A 24,093-nucleotide genomic window follows, 5' to 3' on the forward strand; every position below is an offset into this window, starting at 1 on the left:
CCCTGCTGAAACTCTCAGCTTGAGCACAGAGCTTTTAGAGTGGGTGAAAAGTAAAACTTTCTTCAGCTTATGCATTCACCCAATCCATAGTACTCTATTTTAGGGGCCTGAGGAAATTGAGCTGTGTATTAACTACAGTCAACTATCCAAACCCATCAAAGCACATTATTTATGAGTCATCCAAAGAGGGAATCCCTGTGGGTCAGGAACTGAGCATCCTGTAACATCTGTGATGAGATGAACATAACTGTTCTTTCTTTCCCAGAAAGGAAGCAGCTATCATCTTGTAATTTTGTTTTATTTCCGTCCTTCCTTCCTTCTTTCCTTCCTTCCTTCCTTCCTTCCTTCGTTCCTTCCTTCCTCCCTCCCTTCCTTCCTTTCTTCCTTCATTTCTTTTTGTTTTGCTGTTTAACATATAATCATGCTAGCTTCCACATATAGAAGCAGATGTTAGCAATGCATGAAAAAGTGGACATTCTAAGAGAAATCGAGTGACTCATACATAGGTAATTATGAAGTGTTTGTTGTGTACAATAAATGAAATAATGGTAGACCCCTGAAGACAATAAACAATAATATAATTTGTCCAAATAACAGAACACAATTTGTTACTCTCAGAGAATATTTTTTAAATATTCATTTTACACCCTACTTATGGTCCTCCTCCCAGTCGCCCCTTCCCAAAATCCTTCCTCCATCCCCATCCCTTCTTCTCTGAGCAGGTAGAGCCCTCCTGGGCATCCCACCCACCTGCCCTGTCACTTCAAGTCTCTACTAGACACTTCCTTTTCTACTGATCCCAGAGAAGGCAGCCCAGCTAGAAGAACATATCCTACATACAAGCAACAGCTTTTAGGATAGTGGGGCCTCCCACTCCAGTTGTTTGAGACCTGCATGAAAACCAAGCTGCACATAGGCCACATATGTGCAGGGACTCTCAGAGAATCTGACCTAGGTTTTCACATACTTCCCCTCTGAGGAAGAGTCCCGTGTGACCAACAGAATCCTAGTAAATCTGTTCTCTGTGTTATATAAGCATGCTGCTTTGTGGTGTAAGACCAGACAAAAAGAAAAAAGAAAAAAACCACCCTCCCCTATAACTCTAATACATTGAAAAGTAACTACCCCAAATTCCGTGTCCTTTTTAAAAACCGAGAGTGAGATGTTGTTTGTTGCGGATACAGTTAGTTAAGAAAAGATCCTGCTGCATTAAGACAGCCCCTTCATCCAATATGACTTACAGTGAAGGGAGGAACAACACAGGAAGAGAGTGTCACACCATGGCAGCGGTAGAACTCCGAATGATGTGTCTGTGAATCAAAAGCGACTGATGATATACAATGTCTGTCCCACTAGAAGCTGATCCTGCTTGAAGGACCTCACTCTGCAGACAACATTCTAACTCCAGGCTCAGCCTACAGACTTTGAAAGAGAATAAATATCTTGTTTTAAGCTGCTTAGTTCGTGGTTCTAATTCACCATATTCTCTCAAAAGCAAAACAAAACAATTATAATTACCCTATGGATCTGAAATATCCCATCACATCAACGTTAGCACAGAATAGAAACAGATTAGTGCAAGGATGCAAGGAGCATGTAAAGTTCTTATTTTGGTATTACTAAGAAAGTAGCACTACTGTATGATTTCAAATAATGTGACATATTTGAAAAGGCAGACTCTGAGAATACCATATCCTATGCCCCAGCGCTTAAAAGCTAGGCAGATTTTGCTAAACCATCAATAGACATAGAACTCTGCTACTTAGAGGCTTCTATATAAAGCTACCAACTGTGAGTAGACATAGAGATAAGGTAGTTAGAGGATGCTATGTAAAGCTACTTGAATTTAATTTCCATATCCAGTCACATGCAGAAATTGTAACTAATAGATTGATGATATATGAGTTATACACACACCTGCCATGTGTGCATGAATAACTGAATTTATGTGGAACTCAGAGCTATATGCGGTGTCTGCCTCAGGTGTGGTAAGAGACTAGGAGTGAAGATGGGCTCCTGGCTACCTGGCTATAGCATATTCTTTAGAATCACGGAGTATGAAGAACTGAGTGAAATTTTCATTTTATATATATATATATATATGTGTGTGTGTGTGTGTGTGTGTGTGTGTGTGTGTGTGTGTGTGTGTATCACTCTGAAAGCTCCCTCTTCCTTGTCTTCTTTATTTTATGTATGTTCCTTGAAGACATACAAGGAACACCAGAAGAGGGCATCAGATCCCGTGAGCCACCATGTGGTTGCTGGGAATTGAACTCAGGACCTCTGGAAGAGCAGTTGGTGCTCTTAACCACTGAGCCCTCTCTCCAGCCTTTCCTTGTCTTCTTTGACTCACCAAAGAATCTCTCTTCATTCTCCTTGTAGCCTTTATCTGATGTTCACATAGATGAGCATTTAATTAAGGACTTTAGCAATATAATTCTATTCTTCTTGACTCTAGTGTTTCCAGCAGCAGCATGGCAAAAATGATTTTTGTTACCTAAACAGTGCCTTACTTAAGTTCAAGAAAAAACCTGGCCATTTTTGGTATATCAATTCACCCATCGTTTCAAAATATCTTCATTAATCTGTTGGTTTAAACCTATTGAGTTTGGTACGGAAGGTCTGTTTCTCTCAATTTCTCTATTAGTGATTGAACATCTACTTTTTAGCTCTCACGTCTTTTATATTTCTTCATTTATTTTTGGTAAACTGTTCTTTCATTTGCTCTTCTTTGGTTTCAGATAAAATACTTTTAAGCTCAGATTTCAATAATAAAATAATTCTCAAGAAAGAATTTTGGACTCCCTAGAGAAGTTAATTTTTTTCATTTTATAATTGTAATTACAATCCTGCTCACTGGGATAATGTTCCAATACCTTCTGACAATATTTTGCATAAATACATTTGTCGTTGTTAATGTACTATAGATTCCTAGGAAGCAAAAGGCTATTAATCTTGTACAATGGAGTGTGCTGTCAACTGGAAGAATTGGTTTCTGATACATTTAGATTGCAGTTAATAGTTCATTGATATTTGGTTGAATAATAAACTGAAATTATTTTAAAATTATGAAGTACTTGGTAAATTGTAAGAAAAAAGTAGAAGTCTCAGTTCCTATAACATTTATCTCTGTCTTTCCTTAAATATTATTATGTCATATATATGTTTATGAAATCTATATCTATTAACAGAATAACAACCATCTTTTTGAGAAAGACTACAATAACATGCTAAACTGGGCAGTTAGGATGGGATTCTAATCAAGAAGTTTTAAGGGCTAATACCCCTCTACATTGCTAAATGAAACTGATTCATACTCAGTTTCTCCAAAGCACATGGTCTTCACCCTTGGTGAGCGAGTGTCAGGATCGTCAGATATCCACAAAACAAACACACATGCACTCTTCATGTAGAGCATGCACACTTTCCACGGGGCAGAGACTGCCTAGTTCTTACATGTGTCAGTAAAGTCCCTGAACTGAGGTTTAACCATTGAATGCTTGCTTTCTCTAAATCCTCAACTAAGTTTCAACTAAGAAATTGCCAAGATCAGATTGTCCCATGGGCATATATGTGAGGGATTTTCCTGATGATTATTTTAAGAAGGAAGACCATCCTACTGTGAGGGGCACCATTCTCCATGCAGGTGGTTCTGGGCTATATAAGAAAGCTGGCTAAGTATCAGTCATTAACAAAATAGCATGCAACATTCCTCCATAATTTCTGCTTCCACTATCCTGCTAGAGTGCCTGCCAGACTTCCCCTGATGATGGACTGTAAAATGTAAGCCAAAAATTTATTTCATTCCCCCAAGTTGCTTTTGGTCATGGTATTTGTCACAGCAACAGAATGAAACTAGGACAGACAACAATGTCATGTATTTAAGGAAAATTCATTAAGCAGATCATATCCTCTGTTGCAGATCTGGACATGCATGTGCATATGTCTATGAATGTGGGTATATGTATTTGCATGTATATGGCATATGTATTTGGCATATATGCATCCTTGTTCTGATGTCTTTGCTTGATTACATGCAGATGCTAGAGGTTAACTCCAGGTTTCTTCTTTATCATTCTGTGATATTTCTTTGAGGTAGGGTCTTTCCTTGAAACTGAACTGCATTTTGAAGATAAGTTGGCAGACAAAATAAAAACCCGGTGATCCTCCCACCTCTACCCTTCACTACAGGAATTAGACATGTGCATGTTCATGTCCGGTATTTTACATGAGTACTGGGATCCAAATTCAGGTCCCCATACTTAATCAGAAAGTACTCTTACCCACTCAATGTCTCCAGACTTATGAATCTTTCCAGTAAAAAGAAAATACCAACAGATGACTCTGATATGGCTTTCAGGGCTCTGAATTTCCTCATTTTCACACAATTCCCTATTTACAACCATATTTTCTTCTGTTGAAGATTTGTGCACTTGCTTTGTTAAATAAAAAAAGGAGGCCTTCCACAGCCTCTCATGTGTCTGGTAGTTCTTTTCTTTGAAGACTTAAACTGTTCTTCCTTCTGAGAAAATCTATTCTCATTTGCATGCCCTTTTAGTTAATCATGGCGCTTAATCAAGTTTAAACCATAGTTATTGAAATAAAAAGAAAACAGGAAGAGGAAGAACATTCATTTCAATAACTGTAACTCAAGAGAAGAGAAAATCACACTTTTCCAGCTACTTAGATCATCTTTATCAGACTTGATGCAGGTGGATTTAATTTGAAAAGATAAAAGGCATTGGCTTATAATAGGTCTTTTTGTATTTCACAGAGAACAGAGGTCAGCAGGAAAGCTTATCTCTCATAGACATTTATTCTCAAGTGGAGAGATCTGTACAGCAGAGTCTTCTTGTCTTTATAAAAATACCACTTACCTCTCAATGGTCAGTTAATTTAAGTTTAAAAAAAGTATTATTTAATATCAATGAATATAGGAGTGACTTCTTGACAAATTGAAACTTAGTACATTTTAATATGAGTATAACCCACTCTGAAATCTTTTGCTTATAAATTTCCCATTGTTTTTTTCTCTAAATAAATCCACAGTTAAAATCAGTGAGACCAAAATAATAGTTGGAAATTTTTCTCCTTAGATTTTTTATCATCCTTCAAGTTGTTTTGGGAACAAATATATGCCATGTTTTAAAAAATAAAAAAATAAGTGTAATTTTGAATTGTTGGAATAGGAGTGAGTGTATGTTGTTGAATGTGTGGAATACATGTATATGGTGCGTGGTGTGTGTATGTTATATGTATATATGTCTGGTGTATCTTTGATGGTATGTATGTATTTGGTGTGCATGAGGTATATCTGATAGAGATGTATTTGGTATGTCATGTGTGTTGTATGTGCATATGTGAGCACAGTGCATGATTTATGGCATCTGTGTTTTTGATATGTATGTGATGGGTGTTGTATATTTGTCCATGCATGTGCCTGGATAGGGTGTATTTACTCATATGCACCTCCTACGAGACAAGAGTTTTAGTAGTGTTGTTACAAAACTTCCTCTTTGTCTGAGAAATAATGCTTAAAGCCAGTTGTGGTAAACCTCATAAGGAGACATAGTTTACAGTCTAAATTATGACTTTAACCCAGGCCAAATTTTGGCTGGCTAAAATAAAGATCACTTGCTCCTCATGGGCTATGCATTCAGCAGCTTTTTCAGGGGACATTTATAGTGCACAAGACATTAAAAGTTTCTAACAGAAGATTTACTTACTCCCTGGTTCCTCTTTGTGCAGTGGGCACCCTGCGGGATGGAGATCATTATTAACAAGTGGGCCAGTATCTCTCCCTGCATCTTTAAAGCTACAACCAATTGTCCACTCATGGCACAATCACAGTTTTCTCTTTCACATAGATACTAAATAATAAACACTTCCTAAGAACTCTAAATTGCCGGTTCACACTCACTGCCCAGAGCATCCCTTTTTTTAATTTTGTACCAGTGACTTAGATCACATGCTTCTGGGGAAGTCCATTAAATTTAATATTTCTAAAAATACTTAAATATAAGCAATGAATACATTAGCTTGATGCTGGCTATTGGCATGCATAGTGGGTATCATGGATTTAGTTGCATTAATGCTAAGTTTCAAAGCCTCTGGTCTTAGTTACATCAACTTCCTTTTACTCTTGTCTAAAGGAAATCGCATACTCTGGAATTCTAAGATCATTTCTGCACACTGTGGATTCTAAGATCATTTCTATAGTTTTAGAGGCACCACAGGAGACCATTAATGCATCACATCTGGAGAAGAAGTGAACATAAGATAAGCAAGCAATATCTGTGTGTTACTAATGCGTGGGGAGGCAAAGGAATCAAATCTGTTGCTGGCACATGATAAATAATGCTTGAAACAAACCTCTTGTGTGAAGTTACATGAATACACTCCTGACATAGGCTCCCGTGAAAGAGAATTTTACCATGAGTCTGGGTAGTTCTAAGGACATGCCAAGAGCTTCAGGAGGGCTTAGCTTTTGTACAGCTAGTAAGGTTTCTCTAGGGCAAGTTACTGCACACCTCACAGGCCCAATGCTGTCATGTGTGAGATGGAAATGGTAATATTTGCTTCATAAACTTTCTATGAGGATAAACAATGAGACAGCACACAGAGAAGCCACAATGAGTATTCAAAAGTACTGATTATACCATAGTCTAGTTACAAAGGCATTTCTGCACACATGGAAATGACACTACCTAGGATTTCTTTGGCAATTAATACGTACACATACAATTCAAACAATGGTATTTGCAGGATGCAATAGCATTATATGATATGTGTGCACATTGTCTAATGATCAAATTAGGGTAATTAGCTTTTATCCATCCCCAACAGCCCTTCTATGTAGTAGAACCCTTTACCTATTCTTCTTTAGTTATTTTTCAAATATATAATAACTTATTGATGAGTATAGTTACCCTACCATTCTGAAGAAGATGATAACTAATAACTAATTCCCTATCCAACTGTATTTTGGCTCTTGTTCCTCTCCTTAGTAAAGGAATTTATTGAAAATATCTGTTCACACAGTATCTTCATAGTCACAGAAATGGATAGAGACGTTTCATGATGCTCCTCTTGTGTCTTTAGCTATTGTTCTTCCTTTTTTCTTCCTACCTGGTGGGCTTAGAAGTTTTCTTTTGTATTTTTCTTCCATAATTTTGACACACACACACACACACATACACACACACACACACACACACACACACACACACACACACACACACACGCACACGTACAACATGCATAATATCCTCAGTGTCATCTTGTTTTCTCCTTCTTTTCCCAATGAATATTGTTTCCTTCCCAATAATGGATCTCTTTCACTTCCTGGTGATCTTTTGTTTGTTCATGGCCCACTTCATTTAATTAATGTTACATGAACATGGGGGAGGGGATTATATACTTGAGTAATGATAACTATTGGTGACTATACCACTGACAAACGCAACTACCTGCCAGGTCCAACATGGACGGATGGTGCGGCATGGTTCCCACTCCTGGAGCACAGCTGGCAGGGTGTGGGTCTTCAGGAGTCTTCATGTATGCTGACAGTTGTTGTAGGTATATGGTTTGTTTATATATAATCATGTACATATTTTACTTTATGTTCTTCCTTTGGGGAATGTTCTCCCTGCCAAAATTAATGACTCCATCATAATCAGAAACAGTGCAATTCCAGGAAGTAAGAACATGAATGGTATTCTTCAGCAAAATAGTCATGCTGTGGTCATCATAACAACCTAAGACTGTGGGAAAGAATGCTGAAAACATGAATTCAAGAATGTATAAATCAATGTAAGGATTTCTCAACTATGAAAAAAATAAGCATGCAATATGACCTGAAAGAACAGAGTCAGCGACACTAATGAGCCAGCTTTGTCAGAATGATATTAAGAAAAGAGAAAAGAAGATTGAAGGAGTTGTGATCTCAGGGCAAGATGCCACCCAGCTAAAATTATTGTTTGCATTTGCAGTTGAACAAGGAATAGTTTGGACTTTTAACCTGGAATGAACTAGAATCCAGAAATGTAGGGCACACATGTGATTCAGATCTGGAGGCTGGAAGACAAAGACTTTTGATGAAGATCTTGAGGAAAAGTAACCATAAAAAGCTTAGGCTCAGGGATGCAAGTACACACCTTACATCCCAGGAGACAAGGGCAAGCATATGTCTCGGTTCAATGCCAGCCTAAGACAGAGCAAGTTGTAGGTGAAAAAGAGCTTACATCCAGGCATGGTGGTAAATGCCCTTAATCCAGCATTCAGGAGACAGAACCATGCACATCTCTGAGTACTAAGTCTGTCTACAGAGCAAACTCCAGAACAGCCAAGTTTAAACAGTGAAGGAATTGAAAAACAAAAAGCTGGTGTTAATAAAACAATGGGGCCATATTCCAGCTCTAGCAAGCAGCAGAACCCTGCAGATTCAGCCATGGGGCTCTGTTGCTAGAGTTAAGGGATTAAGATGATAAAATGCTAATTTGTGGGATAATCAAAAGGGAACCTGGGGTAAATCATTAAACAGATAAGGAAGTAACTTATGAAAATAAAAGACTGGGCTTTGGTCTGCAAGAGAGAACTATCTTGACACCAGAAAATGCCAGCAAAAACTGAGCTATCTCAAGCAGAATACAGAGCAATGAGCTTGCATCCATCACTGAATCCAAGTCACTCTGTCCCTCCAGGACACCCTTTACTCAGGATCCCCGACCAAGCTGAGCCTGGTCCTCAGCAACTTCCTTAACTGTCAGTAGATCTCAGGGAGGAATGGGCCCTGATGAGCCCCTCCCCCCTCCGTGATGAAATATTGAGAGCTAATTTTTTTGTGGGTATCATGCACTGGCTACTGTTCTTCTGAGTTCATGAGTACAACAGCCACATCATGTCCAGAAAGCAATATTTTACAACAAAACAACTTTGAAACACTGTAAAGTAAATGAGAAAAGACACCATATGTTGGAAAGAGCTTCCAAGTTCTTGGATTGGCAGAATCAATATTGTAAAAATAGCTGTACCTCCAAAAGCAATCCACGCAATCTACAATATCAATGGAATCCCTATAAAGAGTTGATAATGTTCTTCACAGAAATAGAAAATAAGAATCCTAAAAATTACATGGAAAAATAAATACCATGGAGAATCAAAGAAATTCTATGCAGAAAGAGCACAACTAGCAGAATCACAATCCCTGATCTCAAACTATAGAAGAGAAACCATGGTTATGACCAGAACAAAATACAAATGAAAATCAGGAAAACTTAATAGAAGATACAGAGATAAAGCTACACAGACACTTACATTTTTGACAAAGGTGTCAATACCATGTGCAGTGCCTCATTCTCAAGCAGCAAAAGACAACCCAGGGGCTGACTCCAATGTAATCACACTAGGGTCTCTTTATTACAAGCTTGGGCGTGGGCTCTCCTCCAACCCAACCTTGATACAGCAGGACAGGAAAGCAGAGCAACAGACAAGGTTTTATAGGAAATGGGAGCAAGTGAGGGAGGGTGTAGCTTGGCATGTATCTAACAGAATCACTGTTGTAGGCCCACAGGAGGATATTCTGAAGCAAGACAGTGAACAATCACAAGGTCTGAAAGTACTTCTCAAACAATCATTCCAGTCTTTGATTAACTGTTGTTAGGAAGTAGCTAGGGAGTAACTCTGGGGTGTGGGCCAAGGAAGTGGGTCCTTCCTGGCACTTGGGTGCAGCTTTCATTAAGCTGGTCAAGTTCTTAGGCTTTTTTGTTTTGTTTTGTTTTTGTTTTCGTTTTTGTTTTTAGATGGAGGCCAGTCCTCAGATAGAGTAGGTTTGGCAACTCACATGCACTGAATAGAATGATAGCTTTTTCAACAAACGTACTTGTGATACTGGACATTTACCTGCAAAGAATCAAATTAGATCTATATCTCCCACCCTCTACAAAAATCAGTTGAAACTGGATCAGAAACCTTCATTTAAAGCTGGAGACATTGGATTTTTATATATTGAACCAACTTTGTATCTCTGGGAAGAAGCCTACTTGATCGTGGCGAATGATGGTTCTGATGTGTTCTTGGATTCGGTTTGCAAGAATTTTATTTGTATTTTTGCATTGATATTCATTAGCAAAATTAGTCTAAAGTTCTTTTTTTGTTGTGTCCTTGTGTGGTTTAGGTATCAGAATAATTGTGGCTTCATAGAATGAATTAGGTAGTGCTCCTTCTGTTTCTATTTTATGGAATAGTTTGAGAAATATTGGTATTAGGTCTTCTTTGAAAGTCTGGTAGAATTCTGCACTATAGCCATTTGGCCCTGTGCTTTTCTTGGTTGGAAAGTTTTTATTGATTTCTTCTATTTCCTTAGGTGATATGAGCCTGTTTTGTTTATCTGCTCTTGATTTAACTTTGGTATGTGGTATCTGTCTAGAAAATGACCCATTTCACCTAGATTTTCCAGTTTTCTTCATTATAGGTTTTTAATTCACTATAAACAAACTCAAAGAAGAAAATCACTTCATCATCTCTATAGATGGAGAAAAAGCATTTGACAAAATACAACATCCCTTCGTGTTAAAAGTATTATGAAGAGATCAGGAATTCAAGGCCCATACCTTTAAAAAAAAGGCAATTTATTGCAAATCAACAGCCAATATCAAATTAAATGGAGAGATACTTGAAACAATCCCACTAAAATCAGGGACAAAACAAGGATGCCCACTCTCCTATTATCTATTCAATGTAACACTCAAAGTTCTAGCTAGAGCAATAAGACAACAAAAAGAGAACAAGGGGAAACAAATTGGAAAAGAAGAAATAAAGGTATTACTATTTGCAGATGATATGATAACATACATAATGATCCCAAAATTTCTACCAGAGAACTACTTCAACTGATAAACAATTTCAGCAAAGTGGCTGGATGTAAAATTAACTCAAATAAATCAGTAGCCTTCCTTTATAAAAACGATAAACAGGCTGAGAACGAAATTAGGGAAACAACTCCCTTCACAATAGCCACAAATAACATAAAATATCTAACCAAACAACTGAAAGATCTGTATGACAATAAGTTCAAGTCTCTCAAGAAAGAAATCGAAGATCTCAGAAAATGAAGAGATCTCTCATGCTCACAGATTGACAGAATTAGCATAGTAAAAATGGCCATCCTAACAAAGGCAATCTACAGATTCAATGCAATCCCCCATCAAAATCCCAGCACAGTTCTTCAAAAACATGGAAAGAGCAAGCAATTCTCAAATGCATCCAGAAAAACAAAAACAAACAAACAGAAAAACAAAATAGTGAAAACAATTCTTAACAATAAAAGAACAGCTGGGGGAATGACCATCCCTGACATCAAGCTATACTACAGAACAATAGTGATTAAAAACTCCATGATATGGTTACAGAGACAGACAGGTTGATCAATCAAATAGAGTTGAAGACACAGAAATAAAACCACACACACGTATGGACATTTGATCTTTGATAAAGAAGCCAAAAAATATGCAATGGAAAAAACAAAGCATCTTCAATAAATGGTGCTAGTCTAATTGGATGTCTGTATGTAGGAAAATAAAATAGACCCATATTTGTCATCTTGTACAAAGCTCAAGTTGAAGTGGGTCAAGAACCTCAACTTACAAAAGAAGAGAAAGTGGAAAAGAGCCTTGATCTAATTTGTACAAGGGCAAATTTCCTAAACAGAACACCACCAGCTCATGCTCTAAGATCAAGAATTGATAAATGGGACCTCATGAAACTAGAAAACTTCTGCAAGGTAAAGGACATAGTCAATAGGACAAATTGGCAACCTACCTGATTGCCAAAAAAAATCTTCACTCACTCCACATTTAATAGAGGGCTAATATCCAAAATATATGAAGAATTCAAAAGCTAACCATCAAAATAGCAGACAACCCAATTTAAAAAACGGGGTATAGAACTAAACAGAGAATTCGCAACAGAGGAATCTCAAATGGCTTGGAAGCACCTCAAAGAAATTCTCAAAGTTCTTAGTGATCGGGGAAATGAAAATCAAAGCAACCCTGAGATTCCAACTTTTACCAATGAATGGCTAAGATCAAAACCTCAGGTGACAGCACATGCTGGCAAGGATGTGGAAAAGAGGGGCACTATTCCATTGCCAGTGTGATTGCAAGCTGGTACAACCACTCTGGAAATCAATCCGGAGGTTCCTCAGAAAATTGGAAATAGGCCTACCTGAAGATCCAGCTATACAACACTTGAGAATATACCCAAAAGATGTCCCACCAGGCCACAGGAGCACATGTTCCACTATGTTCATAGCAGGCTTGTTTATGATAACCAGAAGCTGGAAACAACCCAGATGTCCCACAACAGAAGAATGGATACAGAAAATGTGGTTTATTTACACAATAGAATACTACTCGACTATTAAGAACGAGGACAATCTGAATTTTGCAGACAAATGGGTGGAACTAGAAAATATTATCCCGAGTGAGGAAACATCCAAAGGACATGCATGGTATGTACTCACAAATAGGTGGATATTAGCCAAAAAAAAATACAGAATACCCAAGATACAGTCCACAGAACTCAAAAAGTTAACAAACAGAAGGGCTCAATGAGTACTTCTCAATCTCACTTGGGAGGGAGAAGAAAGCAATCACAGGAGGGGGCAAGGAAGGAGGATGCTGGGTGGGACATGAGACAGGGATGAGAAGAGGGAAACATGATCAGGTATTGGGTGATGAAAAAAGACTGAAGCCTCGAGGGTCAATAGAAAGAATATAGACAGGCAATCTCAGTATGTAAGAGGTTCAGGGGATCCTTCCATTATATACCAGAGACATGAAAGGTGACAGCCTCTCAGATCTCAAATGGAGGGACCTTAAATGAAATGCTCTACAGTGGAGAGTGGTCACTTGTAAAGCCCACTTCCAGAAGAAAGGCAAGGCATCAAGTAAGAGAGGGGGTTGACATCCCACAGGCAAAAATTCTGACTCCTAATTGTTCCTTTCTGAAAGAACTGCAGGGGCAACAATGGAGAAAAGCCTGAGGCAAAGGAGGTCTAGGAACAGACCCAAAGTGAGATCCAGCTCAAGGTGAGGCTCCAAGGCCCTACATTATTGCCAAGGCGGAGGAGTACTCACAAAAAGGGATTTTTCATGACTGTCCTCTGAAAGACCCAACAAGCAGCTGAAAGATTCAGATGCAGATATTTACATCCAACCAATGAACAGAAGCTGCTGGCCCTTGTGGTTGAATTGGGGAAAAACTGGAAGAAGTCAAGGAGGAGGACAACCCTGTAGGAGGACCAGCAGTCTCAATTAACCTGGACGCCCAATATCTCTCAGACATTGGACTACTAACCAGGCAACATACACCTGCTGATATGAAGCCCCCAACACACATACATCAGAGGACTGCTGGGTCTGGGTTCAGTCAGAGAAGATGCACCTAACCCTCAAGAGACTGAAGGCCCCAGAGATTGGAGAGGTCTGGTGGGGTGGGGGTCAGGAGTGGGGTCATCCTCATGGAGAAAGGGGGTGAGCAGAAGAAGGTATCGCATGTGGAACAGTCAGAGGGAGGACTGGGAGGGGGATAAAATCTGAATTATAAACAAAAAAGATTAAATACTATTTTTAAAAAGCTGGAAACATTGAAACTACTAAAGGGAAAACACTTCAGGTCATAACTATAGGCAAGAAAGTTTAGGGTTAGAACCACAAATCACAGGTAAACACTGTAAGAAGTGGCACATGAAATTTACCTCAGTCTTTCCAGGTAATGTTTCTAAAATCTTATATTCATATAAAGAGCAGATAAAATCCAAACCTCAAAGTTACCTACTAGTACTCACTGGGAATCCAAGTTCTCTCTGTGCCTAAGATATTGCTAATATGATTCCCAGACATCTGCTAGGTAAGCATGCACTCAATGATTACTAATAAGGATAAGCAATTCACTGTGCAGAGGAGTCTTTTTTTCTGACTTCATACAGAGGCATTAATAATGTCCCCCCAGTGTGCAGAACCAGCCTTGACCATCTGACATTGTTCTCCCATATTTTCTAAACACATTGAGTGAATTCAGGAAGCTTTTGTTTTTGCCTCCATGTTATCCTCTACCCTTTCATTTTGAGAATCCACTTTATGATTCTAGACTTTGCAAGACACTTTTAGATGAAGGTTTACTTTTCATGCAAAGTTCAGACTCTATCGACTGCCATCTACAAAGAAAGCAGTCATTAACAATCCATGAGCTTTCATTCTATACTATTTCTAGTGAAGTGGGAGAGGGAAGGGCAAGAAAAAGGACAAAGCCAACTAGGGTTGGAGAGACAGACAGAGAGAGAGAGAGAGAGAGAGAGAGAGAGAGAGAGACAGAGAGAGACAGAGAGACAGAGAGAGAGAGACAGAGAGAGAGACAGAGAGAGAGAGACAGAGAGACAGAGACAGACAGAGAGACAAAGAAGAGACATAAAGAGAAAGAGACAGAGAAATGATAGCAAGAATGAACATGAGGAAGAAAGTGGGATCAGAGGAAGGACAGAGGAGGAAAAACAGGAGGTAAAGAAGGAGAAGAGAGAAAGGAAATTTAAGCCATGTGAAAGAACATATTCCGTTAAAGTTCACAGTTGGGCTCTTATCTGTGAATAGCAAATGCCTAAGATTTTAGAATACCAAATTCCCTTACATTTTGCAAAATCAAAATCTCTCTCCCTCAATGAAAATTCACCTGCACTGAATAAATAGAAAGAGCATAAATCTTGCCATTAAAAGTTTGATTTGTGATTTGAGGACTTAACAACACATCTATCATAAAAGGATTTCACACTGTCATTGTTTAAAACCCTCATATTAAACATGTCATTCCTACTGGCAAGATAAGTAAATTTGAAATTGATTTTGAATTGAGGAAAATTGGGAAGAAATTTAGTGGAATCATTATGTTGTCAAGAATTCTTCATATCTTCAGTAATTCTAAGGCTAATTATTTTGTTCCAAGAGCACTCCAACTGTGTGTCTCTTTTTTTCCAGGGACTTTTCTCCTTTGACAATCTCAGTGTTGTTTCTGAACGATCAACCAGGGGCTGAAAAGGATACTTCATCCTGACATGGTGGACATAACAAAAATCTCTATCAAACTTCATGAAATCTAAATACTTCTGGAAGTCCTACAATCTTCTCAGACCACCATTGTCTATGACTTGGAGGCATGCAGTAAAGTAGCAGATGGAAACATCCTGGCACTGAAATGCACATGCACACAATTCACTAATATCTCTTAGCTCGCAACAAAATCTCTTCTTAAACATTTACTTCCTGTATCCTATTTTCGTCCGCCACTAGTTTTCATAACAATACATTTGAACAGGATCTTCCAAATGTTCCTATCAACCAAGAAACCACGCATTTGACTTTGTTTGGGAGAGAGAATCATTGCCCATGTAATCAGTTAAGATGAGGTCTTTTATGAAGCATAAGGGTCATGAATACAAAGACAGACACAACAGATAGACACAACAAAGGCAGATAGAGAGAAGGCTATCTGAAAAGATAAATTGATAATCATTTGCTTCCTTAGGCCATAGGACAGCAATGAGGGTCAGCCATTCCAGCAGCTAGGATAGATTCCTCCAAGACAACACAGGACATAGCTTACTCATACCATAGTTCTGAGTTTCCGATCTCTTGGACTAGAAGAAAATTAACTTCCATTTCAAACCAGCTGTGGCCTTTTATGACAGCAGTTCTGGGAAACAAATGTCCTAGTCCCTGTGTAGAGATGCTCCCTTTGATGGGAAGGACTCTGAGAACATGATGGAATCAACTCTAAGCCTCCTGGGAAAGGGAAGATATGAAATAAGTTGAAGAACACTAGAGAAGAGTGTATTTTCTGAATGCCTGTCTGTCAGTATTTCCCTGAGTATATATCTTCCCATGCTCTAGCTGTTTCTTAATCCACTTATTTATTATGCCCTAAACATCAAGAGGCAGTGTAGTGGTGTAACTTATGTCCACTCCGTCACCAATCCTGTGAGTGCCAAGCACGTGGAAACTGTCCATAAAAATCTGTGAAGGAAGAGCAAAAGGGGAAAAAGCCAAACTCCTCACAAATTAAGTTGAATTTTCCTGCTTCAAATTCATTTCCCCAAGCTCTGATGATGTCAGAAAAAAAAATGCTTGCAATGCATGACTCTCTTTACAGATTTACTGAAGAGCAACTCAGCCTCTTATTGTAAAATATAATTTACCACTTGTGTTAAGGAGGTCATTAAATTTTATGACACCTATTACGTTCAGCATTAGGGAAAGAAATAATAATAGAGTCTCAGTGCTATTGGGGACTTTAGAATAATCTTTTCCACTTTACTTTTGTATACATTACAAAAACACAAGTCTGAGGAAAAATGACAAAACCTGTATTTGCAACTCCTAGCTTAGTGTCTTGCATGCTGTATCACATTGTATACCAGGACATCAGACATGATGTCTAAGAGGTTTTAAATGTACAAGATAAACATGAAGTCTATGCTTATCTGTGAATTTGTGTCATTTTACTTTATAACATATGGTTCCTCCAAGTTATCTCTGACTGATCCCAGTCTTTTTATTCAAATGTACTTTTTTTCTTTGAGAATTTCATACATGTATGCCATGTATTGTGATCATACCTATCCCTTCATTCTTTCTTCCAACTTTCCAAGGTTCCTCCCAACACATCTCCAAAATTTAATGTCTTTTTTTTTTCGTTTTCTTTTGTGTATGTGTGGGTGTTTTGCCTGCATCTGTGTATGCGATGCCCTTGACAGTCAGAAGAAGGTATCTGATTCTTAAAGACTGGAGTTACCGATGGTTGTAAGCTATCAAGTGGCTTCTGGGAACTGGGAACTGAATCTTCGTCATCTAGAAGAACACTCAATGTTCTTAACCACTGAGATAATTCTCTCTGGAGTCCCTTCTGTTCTCTTTATCCTTAAAGTGTAACCTATCGTATCTAATTAGTGATACCCACATCTGATTGTCTTTCCTATGATATTGCTGATCTCACATTGAATAATGTTGAATGTTTTGTGAAATGTAGCACAATTTATTTGGGGTGATCAGAAAATACTTTTTTGGTCTTCAGTTTGTCTAACCACATAGTATTTTTCATATTGCTACATAGACCTCTTCCTCTGGAATTCTTTAAGCTCATGTCTCTCCAATGTCTTCATCCCTGTTGGGGAAAACCCAGGTGCTATCCAATTAATTGTCATGTAAACTGATCTCAACCCTTTTGCTATTTTTCTAACAGAAAAAAAATAAATGTTAGTTAATTATGGTAGAAACTCATATTTTTAATTTTTAGCCATATTGAAGAGATCACCCCATAATTTACCACTGATTTTTTTTTGCATAGACTATTCGATTTCAGCATAAAGATCATCAAACTTAGCCCACTGAAAGAAAAAAAAAGACAATTAGATTTGCCCCAAATTCAGTGACAAATTAAAACCTCGTACGCATTAAAATGTCTACAGACTTTTAGAGAACAAAGCTGTTTTAACCAGCCTCCTTTTTAGTATACTCCAATACCTGGCCCATAAATTCCCTCTGTTTACTGATAAACGGTCATAATTTAAGTAACATTGGGATCCATTTTCCAGGCTTTTTATTAGCTTCTCTGAATTGATTAATGTTTCATAAACTCTGCTTGAGGGAGAAAAAAGATAGCAATTGTGGTTTTGGTGAACGCTTTTTAAAAATGTGAATTTCACTTTACACGATGACAACATAGCGCCATCTGTTGGATAAAATGAACTTCCTTCAGTAGAGGCCAAGTTTAAATTATCTCCTCTTGTGGTCTTAGTTTATTAACAGGAATAATAAATGTTGAAACTGATATCCAATTTAAGCACAGAACTGAGCTCTAAAACCAGCAAGAAGTGGTTGGGTGGTAGAGAGGGAATATAAATAAAAGTGTTCAAGCAAAGTTTTGACTGTTCTTAATTCATGCCATTGGTGAATTAAAGAGATGACTCAGTGGGTAGTGTTTGCTATGTAAGTCTGAAGACCGTCATAAAAATCAGGTCCTTAGGACCCTTGTAAAATTCAAAAACATCATCTGTAATCCCAGCATTCCTAAGGTAAAATGGAAGATGGATACAAAATGTCTAGAAGCTCGAAGTCCAGCACACAAGAGACTGTGTGTTGTGTCTCTGTCTCTCTGTCTCTGTCTCTGTCTCTTTCTGTCCCCTCTCAGTCTTTCTCTGTCTCTCTCTCTGTCTCTCTCTCTGTGTCTGTCTCTCTCTGTCTCTCTCTGTCTCTGTCTCTCTCTGTCTCTGTCTCTCTCTCTCTCGCACACACACACACAGACACACACACACACACACAGACACACACACACACAGGCTTTTCTTTTTTACAGAAAATGCAGCACTGCAATGGAGTCAATGTAGATCAGGGCTGGATAATGTTTAATACCACTCTGAGATACTTGAAATCTTAATTCAAATTTTAGAGCTATAGTGTTAATATTGAGAACACTCAATGTATAGTTTTAATCTTAATTGTATCCAGCTCCTTTTTCTTATTTGTATGGATTTTGCATATTTACACTCTGGTTAGAGTATGTAAAGAAAGGATCTTCACTGGAGGGTGCTGCCACAGGGGAGATACTGAACCGTGTATCTTATGCAGGCAAAATCTATGGAGGGATTGATTTACAAACAGCAGTAACTCCACAAGCAATCCTTTTTATAAGTCAAACCTTCTACCAGGGCCTATGATGACTTGGCACAGAATATAGAAGCAGCCAAAAGACAAGATCTCTTAAAGTTAAAGATTTCAAAAGGTCCCACAAACTTCTGGCTTGCAGGTCGTATAAAGTGAGCGATGCCAAGCTTCCTAACAGGCAGATATCTTGGTACCAGATCAGAGCTGTAGGATGCTGGCATATAGGAGTGCGATGTGTTGACAGACTCTCTGAAAGTCCCCCATCACTCGAATTTCATCAAAGAAAATATTCTTTCAGGAGGGATCACTGAGAACAAAACTAAATCTTATTTTAAAAACAATCATAAAACAGCACATTTTTCATTAATTTCACATTACATGCAGGGAATTTTCTATATACTATCAAGATTTTTATAACTAGTTTTTAATTTCAAAATCACTTTTAATAACTGTCAGTGAATGGATGGTTTATACTGTATCATATTACATATTCTAATACTTTTACACCTGTACACAATGTATCTTAATTAGATCTACTATACTCCCTCCAACTCCCTTCTAGTCCTTGCTCTATCTCAGCATATCTCTCCATCCCAATGTCATATCCTCTGTTTCTGTGAGTATGTATATATGTAAAGAGAGATAGATATAGATATAGATTAGATGTAGAGATAAAAATGGAGAGATAGAAAGATAGAGAGAGATAGAAAGAGATATAGATAGATGGAGATGGAGATTACATATAGAGATGTATGTGTACACACATACACACATATGTGTATTGTATATGATGTATATATAGTCCCACTGAGTAAGCGCCACCCCTATGCACATGGGTATGGAGCCATCCACTGTGGAATGTACATTCTATCCACATGCAGCTGGTCCGGGGAAAAGTGCTTCTCTTTCCCCCAATGCTCATCAGCCATCAACTGCCAATGCTCCCCCAGCAAGTAGAAGATCCTGGGAGCTCCTTCCCACTCTATGCTGGAACTTTAACTGGCTTGATCTCTTCTAGGTGACCACAACTGCTGTGAGTTCATGTGAGCAAGAGTCATGCCATGTCCAGAGGTCAATGTTCACAACACTGTCCCCTACTCTTGGGCTATTGCATTATCCTATCCACCCCGAGCTTTGGGGTTGGGTGTGGTATAGATACCCTCTCTATGGCTGATCACTTGTACTCACTTATTTCCAGCACTCCGGAGGGTCTCTGCATTGACCACTAACCACTGCAGTAAGAAGTCGCTCTACCTAAGAGAAGTACACACCAGTGAGTACAAACATATTTAGTTAGAAGGCAGTTTGACCACATGTCCATATAAAAAGACCACATCGATAAATTCTCCCCTGGGGCTAGTATTTTCCCAGCCTTCTGGTCTGGCCACATTTTTAGAACCAGGAATGAACATCCTCCTATGCATGTTAAAAATTCCCACTCTTGATTTAGAGTAATTGTAACCAATATTTTGTGTGATCATACAAAACGATTGTAAATGTTGACCTTAAGGAATTACTTGGCTACTTTTCGCATCATATGGAACTGGAACATGTTTTCCTTTGGAAAGGGAAGTATGGAAAGGATCAACATAGGTGGAAATTGTTTCTTCAGCTGAGAGAAGGTGAGTCAGGGTGCAGGAGCTAGTTTCTATGTTGCATGAAAGGCAACGTAGCATGTGCCATGAAAATGCGAGCTCTTTCTGAAATGCATTGTGGCTTCCCCATGTTTAGCATTTAGATGAGTCCAAGGCCAGTATGACAAGTGCTGAGGTGTCTAGACATAAAACCTTTCTGTGTATTTTATTCTTCTTTCACAAGAAAGACAAGTAGTATGTTTGAGACAAATAATATGAGTACACTGAAGCTATGTGCATTATGATGCACAACAATATTATTGCATATGAGAAGTGTTGGATTTTTTTAAAATCTACTTGAGCTGTGCTTTCTTCCTGTGCTCAACTTTGTGTAATAAGTGTAGCTGTCGCATCTCTGTCTACGAATTACTGAAATAATACTTTAATAATGATGGCTCTTGTTTTATCACCCTGTACTCATCTCTAAGGCATTGTGAGGTATGGCAAACTCAATAAAAGTCATCACTGGGCTAAGGAGATGGCTCTGTCAGCAATGTGCATACTGTACATGCCTGGTTTACCTGAGTGTCATCGCCAGAACCCCTACGGTATTGCTGGTCATAATGAAAAATGTTTATCTTCCAAGAACTGATGAGGCAGAGATGGGAGGATCATTGGAGCTCACTTCATATCTAATTGAGTCTAACTAGTGTGCTTCAAGTCTATGAGAGACCCTGTGTCAAAGGAGATGGATGACAGTTTCTGAGGTAGATATCTGAGGTTGTCTTCTAAATGCCATGTGCACGTGTACAGAAAGATATGTACATGCATGCACACACATATGCATGCTTGCACAAATACACTCATAAAAGAGAGAAGCCATTATAGTATATCTGCTACACCTATTACCATTAATGCTTAAATGGAATACTCAATCCCAAGTGTTCTTCATCTGATGTTTTGTGTAGTGAGTCATTCTGTTACTGTATTTGATTAATATTTTTCTTGTGATAAAAGCCTCATACCTTGACCCAAATAAAAGGTTTGTGTTCATATTGGCAGTCTACCAATGACCCTGCTTCTACCATATTTTAGTTTCTACTTCTGCAGGAATTGTTCAAAAAATGATAACACAGCAAGAGCGGTGATATCTAAAGAAAATGAGTAGTTATAGTTTATGTATCTATACTTTCTATTTGAAAAATTCACTCATGCTCATTATTTGAGAAATTAATAACTTAAAGATAAAATTAATGAATTCATAATTCCACTTTATGGGTCAGTAACCACCCTACAATTTCAAGATTGTAAACATCCTTGAGACTGCCTTCTCACACATTTCTCCACCTCCTGGTATTTGAATATAAACCACTTTGAATTCTTTAATCATGTTTACTAACAGAGGCACGGTGTAGACATGTATGTGTTGAACTTCCTGAGGCACAGGAGCTAGAATTTGTAAATAGTTCTGGGCATGGGGAAGATTCTAAATATATTGATGGAATTAGATCTTCTGATAATAAAGTGAAGTAAATAATTCTATTACTTTCTTTTATAAAAATTAAAAATTAAACAGTTTGCCTTGGTGTTGGAATAAAGCTGTGAATCCATGGATGTCTGTGCCTGAAACCTTGGCTCCTTCCATAAACCCAGGGAAATGAATGCTGTTCAATAGGACAGGTGGCCACTATTTTAAAAGGGGAAGAAAAGGAAATAAAGAAGCATTGCTGATCACTGCTTTTTAAGAACAAGTCGATTTCCGAACCAAAAGGAATTACTTGGACTCATACTAAATATGGATACATTGGATCATAGTGGCCTCTTCTGGTGAAGATGAGAATACCAGAAATAATTATTAAAATTATAAATGTTTAATATGGTATTTCAACTATACATATAAATTTGGAAGTTTCACTTCTTTATGAATATGAAAAATATAACACCCAGTGACATGAATGTCAGATGCTCAAGGCTGGTTTTCTTATGGACCACCAAAGTAGCATTACGAGGACAAAGTGTTCTGTTGAACAAACACAAAAATGAGTCTTCCCAGTGATGTCATCCTAGGCAAATGTCTTGTCCTTTACAGAGCTCAATTTGAAGAAAAGGAAAAAGAAAAAAATGTCAAAGGTATACCAGCCATGCTTCTACTTATGACCTGTTGCAATTTATAACTAAATATCCACTGTGATAACACCCATCATAAGCACTCTATGAAATCATGATATATCTCACAAGCTATGCATGGGGACAATAAGGATCAAACTTCTTTGTTTCCCATAAGGAACAAAATGAGACATTCTGAATGGTGTCTGTCCTTGAACATGTAGACCCATCTTAACTTATTTCATTATCCCTACCACGATTTTGTTTGTTTTATACTTTCATTTTATTTTTTACTTATTCAGCTTATGCCCTTCTGGTTACCCCCTCCCAAAATCCTTCCTCCATCCTTCCTCCCTTTCTCCCCTGAGTGATGGGGGCCTCCTAGGTATGCCCCACCATAGCACTTCAAGTCTGCGCAATAATAGGTAATTCCTGTTCCACTAAGGCCAAACAAGGCAGCCCATCTAGAAGAAAATATCCCACATACAGGTGGCAGCTTCTAGAATAGCCACTGCTCTAGTTATTTGGGACCCACATAAAGACCAAACTGCATATCTGCTACATATGAGCAGGGAGGCCTAGGTTCAGCCCATGTATGTCCTTTGGTTGGTAGTTTAGATTCTGAGAGCCCCAAGGGTCCAGGTTAGTTGAATCTGTTGGTCTTTTGGTGGAGTTGCTAACCCCCTTGGGTCCTACAATCCTTCCTATTCTTCCATGAGAGTCCCCAACTACATCCACTGTTTGGCTGAGGGTGTCTGTATCTGTCTGAGTCAGCTTCTGGGTATAGCTTTTCAGAGAAGAGCATGTTTCTGTATACAAGCATAACACAGTATCATTAATGGTGTCAGGGATTGGTGCTTGCCAATCGGATGGTTCTCAAGTTGGGGCAGTTATTGATTGACCATTCCCTTAGTCTGTTCCATCCCCTGTGCCTACCTTTATTGTTGGCAGGATAAATTTTGGGTTGAAAGTTTTGTGGGTGGATTGGTGTCACTATCTCTCCATTGTGATTATTGCCTGGCTACAGGTAGTGGCCTCTTCATGTTCCATAGTCCCAATATTGTGAATCACAGCTAAGGTTACCCCCATTAATTCTTGAGCTCTTCTCTTATCCCAAATCTCTCTCTCTGTCCAGTCCTGAAAGTGCCCCCTATCTTCTTACCCATATTAATTGCAGATTTCCATTCATTTTCATGGCCATCTGGCCATATCACCTGTCCTTTCTCACATCTAATCCTGAAACCCCCATGCCCCAACTAATTCCCTCCCGGCCAGTTCCCTCCCTCCATCTGCCTCTTATGACTTTTATTCCCCCTTCTAAGTGAGATTCAAACATCACTTTCTTGTTTAGTTTCTTTGGGTCTGTGGAGTGCAGCACAGTACATTTATTTTATGGCTAATATCCACTCATAACTCAGTATATACCATGCATGTCCTTTGGGGACTGGGTTACCTCACTCAAAATGATATTCTCAAGTTGTATTCATATATATATATATATATATATATATATATATATATGCAAAATTCATTGTGTCTTTGTTTTCAGTAGCTATATAATATTCTATTGCACAGATGTACCACATTTTCCTTATCCATTTTCAGTTGAGGGACATTTAGGTTGTTTCCAGTTCCTGACTATTATATGTAAAGTTTCTATGAACATAGTTGGGCAAATGTCTTTGTGGAATGTTAGTCTCCTTTGG

At 38.3% G+C, this 24,093-nt stretch overlaps 1 long non-coding RNA gene across 1 annotated transcript in view; it reads right to left on the bottom strand.

Annotated features, from left to right (window-relative positions):
• Window positions 1–1,241: 1,241 nt before the first annotated feature.
• The window catches only part of LOC148005150 (uncharacterized), a 49,822-nt gene continuing 26,970 nt past the window's right edge, over window positions 1,242–24,093 (bottom strand). The window contains exons 2-3 of the long non-coding RNA XR_015623454.1: window positions 19,896–19,961; window positions 1,242–1,422 (exon numbers count right to left, since the gene is read on the bottom strand). This is a non-coding gene — a long non-coding RNA (uncharacterized LOC148005150). The remainder of the gene's footprint in view (window positions 1,423–19,895; window positions 19,962–24,093) is intronic.

The sequence above is a fragment of the Rattus norvegicus genome, chromosome 6, assembly GCF_021556685.1.
Source record: "Rattus norvegicus strain SHRSP/BbbUtx chromosome 6, alternate assembly SHRSP_T2T, whole genome shotgun sequence".
Classification (NCBI taxonomy): domain Eukaryota; kingdom Metazoa; phylum Chordata; class Mammalia; order Rodentia; family Muridae; genus Rattus; species Rattus norvegicus.